General features: G+C 36.5%; 1 protein-coding gene across 1 annotated transcript in view; it reads left to right on the forward strand.

Moving 5' to 3' along the window:
* TBC1D32 (TBC1 domain family member 32) overlaps nt 1–6,000 on the forward strand; it is a gene marked incomplete at its 3' end in the record, with an annotated part of 224,148 nt that overhangs the window by 124,230 nt on the left and 93,918 nt on the right. The gene's annotated exons all lie outside the window — the stretch shown is intronic.

Below are 6,000 nucleotides of genomic sequence, written 5' to 3' on the forward strand. Positions count from 1 at the left end.
AATAAACACAACTGTTTAGAAATAAAAAAAAAAAAATGTGTATTTTCTTTCCCTCTAGATGTAAGTGAAATATAGTCTGAGATACTCACCTGCCCTTTGCATTTTTCTATTGCTTATCTTGGAGATGACTCTGTAGCAGTATAGAGAGCTCTTTCTTATCGTTTTTTCCCCCCACAGTTGCATAATAGTCCATTATGTGGATGTGCTAGAGTTTATCCAGTCTTACTGGTGGGCACTTGGGTTCTTTCAAGTCTTTTAGTTTTATAAATGATGCCAAAATTAATAGCCTTGGCTTATATTGTACTTGCCAGTGTGTCTATATATATATATATTGTGTCATATAACAAATTCTTACAAATCCAGTGGATTAAAACAACACCCCTCTATTAACTCACAGTTTTGTAAGTCAGAAGTCTAGTATGGTGTGCCTGAATTTTCTGTGGCTGTTAGCTAGGGACTTCCTTGTGGTTTCTGGAGGCTACTCTCGGGTGTTATGTGTCCTTTTGCATTTCATCAATGGAGAACTTCCGTTATACTGTATTCCTCTCATTCTTTGAATCTCTCTGAGCTTTTGTGACCAGTTAGAGAAAATTCCACTTTTAAATTGCTTTTGATTAGGTCAAGCCCACCCCCATAATCTCCTATTTTAAAGTCAACTGATTAAAGATTTTAGTTGCATCTGCAAAAATTCCTTCACAGCAGTGCTTGCATTTGTGTTTGAGGGCTGAGAATCTTGAGGGCCGTTTTCGAATTCTGCCTACCACAGTATCTTCAGGCTAGATTTGTAGAAGCATGATTACTGGGTTGAAAGGTAAATTCACATGTAATATATTCCAATGTACGGTTCTTATTGCTAGATTTTCATTCGCAGAGAATAATCCTTTTGCCTTCCTCTCAGTAAGATATTATAGTGCCTCTTTCCTGGTAGGCTGATTAAGAAGATTATGTGGTCAAAAGTTTAGATATTTGTCTGACAAGTGAAAAATGTTAATTTATGTATTTTTTTTCATTCTGAACAGAACATCCTTTTCTATGCTTAATGGCCATTGACATTTACTTATCCCTTAAATTTCTTTTCATTCATTTTGCCTATTTTCCATTTGTGTAGTTCTTTTCTTGTAAATTTTAAGAGATTCTTTAGCTTTTAAGGATATTAGGTCTTCACTTTTCATGGCTTCATGTCAGGTATCTACCAAAATTCTAACGCCTGTGAACAACTTTCAAGTTGTACTTTAGTAAATTAAAGGTAAATAATACAAAATACCCTTTTCCTTTAATATACACAATTTTTAAATTGCTTTCAGTTTCTATGCTTACGATCCAGCTCTATGATAATGGTGTGTAAACATGGTATTGTATTAGGTAGACAAATGCAAAATAGGACATATTTTGATTTACATAACTAACTTTCAGGAAAAGCCGAGACTACTGGAAACAGGACTGAAAGTGCTGTCGGGTCTACGTCTGTCTCTCTGTGTCTGTCCTCCTCCGTCCTCCACCTTTGCTTAATATTGCATTTCGTGTTGGCTTTGTTGAATGGCAAGCACAGTGTAATAATGGTCAAGAGTTTGAATTCTGAAGCCAGACTACCTGCATTAGTTTCCTGGTTCTGTCTCTTACTAGCTGTGTGACCCTGAACAAGTTAGACCTCAGTTTTTTCTTGATAAAAGAGTGCCTTATGCTAAATGAAATAAGCCAGACACAGGAAGGACAAATACTACAACATACCACTTGTATGATGAATCGAAAATAATTAAACTCGTGGAAGTAGAGAGTGGATTGGTGGTGGCTGGGCTGAGAATGGGGGAAAACAGGCAAGTATTAGTCAAATATATGAAGTTTTGGTTATACAAGATGATTAAATCCTAAAGATCTACTGTACAGCATAGCGCCTATAGTTAGCAATACTATATTATATACTTAATAACTTGCTAAGGGGGCAGATCTCTTGCTAAATGTTTTTATCTTTCACACACACTAATCAATGAGGCAGGAGGAAACTTTGGGTGGTGATGGATGGGCTTATGGCATAGATTGTGGTTGTGGTTTCACAGGTGTATACATATCTCCAAACTCATCACATTTATACATTATTAGTACAGCTTGTTTATGTCAATTAAACCTCAATGAAGTGAGTTTTTTTTTTTTTAAGAAGAGCTGTAATATTTTCATCTCAGGGTTGTTGTGAAGACTAAATGCATTTAGATCACCACCTGGCAGATAATAAGTGATATATAAATGTTTGCTATAATTATTTTCTTCTTCTCTAGATGGTATTCTCCGTAGGAGAGGACTCTATGGTCCTCCATTCCCCATAAGAGGGGCTACCTGTTATTCTATAGTGATATCTTTACCCTCTCCCCTTTTATTAATTTCCTAGGGCTGTCATAGCACATTACCACAAACTGGGTAGCTTTAAATCATAAAAATTTATTCTTTCCCAATTCTGAAGGCCAGAAGTTTGAAAACAAAGTGCCAGCAGGTCCATGCTTCCTCCCAAGGCTCCAGGGAAGAATCCTTTTGTTTCGTTTCTGTTTTTTTTCCAGCTGTTTCATGTCTTGTTGCTACATAAATCCAGTTTCTGCCTCTATCTTTACATGTCTGTTTCCTCTTCTCTGTCTTAAAGCTCCCTCTATTTTTCTCTCAGGACACTTGTCTTAGATTAAATGTCTACTTTGATAATCCAGGAGGATATGGTTTGGCTGTGTCCCCACCCAGATCTCATGTTGAATTATAGTTTCCATAATCCCCATGTGTCATGGGAGGGGCTTGACAGGAGGTAACTGAATTATGGGGGTAATTTCCCCCATGCTGTTCTCATGATAGCGACTGAGTTCTCACGAGATCTGATGATTTTATAAGGAGCTTTACCCCACTTTGCTCCCCACTTCTCCTTCCTGCTGCCATGTGAAGAAGGATGTGTTTGCTTTCCCCTCCACCATGATTGTAAGTTTCCTAAGGCCTCCCCAGCCATGTTGAACTGTGAGTTAATTAAACCTTTTTTTTTTTTTAATAAATTAGTCAGTCTCAGGTATATCTTTATTAACAGCGTGAGAATGGAGTAACACATACCTCAAGAGTCTTAACCTCTGCAATGACTCTTTTTCTGAATAGGGTGACATTTACAGGTTTTGGGGATGAGGCCCTGGACATATCTTTTTTTTTTTTTTTTTGGTGTGTGTGTGAGGGTCACCATTTAATTCCCTATAACCCCAAGTAGGAGAGCAGCCTTTTCCTCTACTTTTCCATGTTGAAAAATCCCAAGGAAGGAATTTAATTAGCTTAGCTTTATTCATAGGCTAACCAATCATAAGCCACTTCTAGAAGTGGAAGTGCAGAACTGTTGAGGTGTTACATGTGACCTATCCTCACCCTTCACTTGCCTATTTCTTCCAATAAAACGAGTCAGTCACATAGCCCAAACCTGGCTATTGGGGCAGTTGTAAACAGTAGGCACTCAAACATATCTTTATATAGAATTGATATTCCTTTTTGTTTTTCCAGTGTAGCCTCAGTCTGACCTAGTAGGTTATTGAAAATATTCTCAAGCTGGACAGTATCTTTTAAAAAGATACAGAATTTCTGTCTACTTTTTGTAAGTCCCAGGTCTTCTTGCATTAGTTTGTTGCTGGGAAGCTGCTTCTTGATTTTAGGAAGCTGATTCCCTTATTGACACATGTTACGGTGCTTAGAAACTGAAGCTCTCTGTAAGGCTTCCCAGGAGTTTTGTTTTCTTCCCTAAGTGGTGATACATCAATGTAATCTTCTTCTTTGAAAAAATTATTTACCATAACATTTGTTCTTTGAAAATGCATTCTCATGGATAGATTACTGTAATCTACTCTTCCATTAGCTTGTTGGTAATACAGTCTATCATTTTTATTCTAACAGTACCTAGTACTTAGATTCAGAACTAGAATCTCAGTTACAAGACGTCACTGTCTATCAAATAGTTTGAGCCCTGCATTATATTCAGATAGCTGCGCCAATTTCAGCTATACGAATTCCCTACTAATAAATAAATATTTATTATAATACATTTAGAAACGTCTATGCATAGAACTAATTGGCAACCTCTCTCACCTCAGGTACGAGAAGGTTAATGATTCCTAATCAATTCTAGGTTGTTTTATGAAGATTAACAGTGGTTAAAAATAGTGATAATAGGTCGAAATTTCTTTAAAATTATAATAATTATTAAGTAATAAAACATTTACCTATTTGTAGAATAGGTAGATAGTAAACAAGTTTCATCACTATGTCCAGGGCAAAGACTATTTATTCAATAGTATTCAGATGCTTGAGCAAGTCATGGCAATCTCTGTGGCTCTGTCATGTAGCTAATTCAGGAAAAAGTAGAGAGGTTAAAGGAGATGGAAAGAGTCGTGATGCAATTAATGAGAGTGTGCAGCTGGAAATACGAATATGACTTGTTTAGGTCATGTTCTATTGTAATGTTTGAAGCAAGTAGTGCACAGCAAAGTAGTAGATAACAGTAACAGATCATTTAAAAATAATAGTCTTTTTATTCATCATTGCTAAGTAGTTAATATTTACCAATTTAAACTCTCATGCTAGTATCATTTACACACTTCTACAACATAACCTATAGAATGGTAAATACATTCTTATATGTTGGGTACAAATTTCTACTAGGTAGCTTTACCCACAATCCAGTTGTTGTATTAGTATTGATCAGTATTTGATTAGTAGTTTTCAAATGTGATTTTGAAATGTCTATTATTTCCTCCTTTTTACAAATTCATTCCCTTGCCTCTTTTTTTAATTTGATGAAATAGTCTTTGTATCATAAACCACAAATTCATCAATAAATATTACGTGACTTTACTCCCTAGCAAAACCTTTCGTCTTTTGCCCTATTGGTAACAGAAATATCCTGAATTTAAACTCATTGGAGAGTAGCAAGTTTCTTGGTCAGGAAAATGAGCAATGAGAGAGATAGATATTTGTCCATGAATAAATTTCTTAGGCCTGAACCCAAAGATATACGTAAAAGCAGGGGATTATAGAAAGAAAGACTTCTTCTTTTTTTTTTTCTTTTCCGAGACAGAGTTTTACTTTGTCACCCAAGCTAGAGTGCAGTGGCACGATCTTGGCTCACTGCAACCTCCACCTCCCGGGTTCAAACAATTCTCCTGCCTTAGCCTCCCGATAGCTAGGATTACAGGCACCCATCACCACACCTGGCTAATTTTTTTTTTTTTTTTTTTTTTTTTACTAGAGACGGTGTTTCACCATGTTGGCCAGGCTGGTATTGAGCTCCTGACCTCGTGGTCCGCCAGCCTTGGCCTCCCAGAGTGCTGGGATTTCAGGCATGAGCCACTGCAACCGGCCAAGAAAGCCTTTTAAAACATGTTCAAAATTGTGTGATTGGCTAAAATTGTCAGTGCTAGGACAACTGCTGGCACTTAGATCATCAGATTCTATGTGTATTTGCATTAGTGGTTTTGAAGCCTTGGCAACACACTGGAACATCACAGGGAGCTTTTAAAAGAGTATTAATGCCAGAATCCCACCCCTAGACATAGTGATTTAATCGACCCGGGGTTGAACCTGGGCACCTCTGTATCTTTTTTAAGTTCCCTATGTGATTCTAATGTTCAACCGGGGTTGGAAACTGCTGATTTACATGAGCCAGATAATCTCTATTAAGAAAATCTCAAATAGTTACTAGGTACAATATTTGGATCCATTATTCATTCTTCTAATTTGTGGATTTTATGTTTGTTTTTCAAAGTAGTTTACATTTTTGGCAATTTTATCAATATTTAACTGATGGTATAAGGTGCTCACTAGTGCCAGAGTAGGGTCAAAATCAGTGTTTTCCACTTTGGCTGAACACTAGATTCACTTCGGAAACTTTTACAGTCCTAATGTAAATCTAGGCCACACTCAGACCAGTTGATTCAGAAACTTTGAGGGTTAGGACCCAGACATTAAATTATTATTATTATTATTATTATTATTATTATTATTATT

Source organism: Rhinopithecus bieti, unplaced genomic scaffold (assembly GCF_001698545.2).
Source record: "Rhinopithecus bieti isolate Rb0 unplaced genomic scaffold, ASM169854v2 scaffold_30957, whole genome shotgun sequence".
NCBI classification, from domain to species: Eukaryota; Metazoa; Chordata; class Mammalia; order Primates; family Cercopithecidae; genus Rhinopithecus; species Rhinopithecus bieti.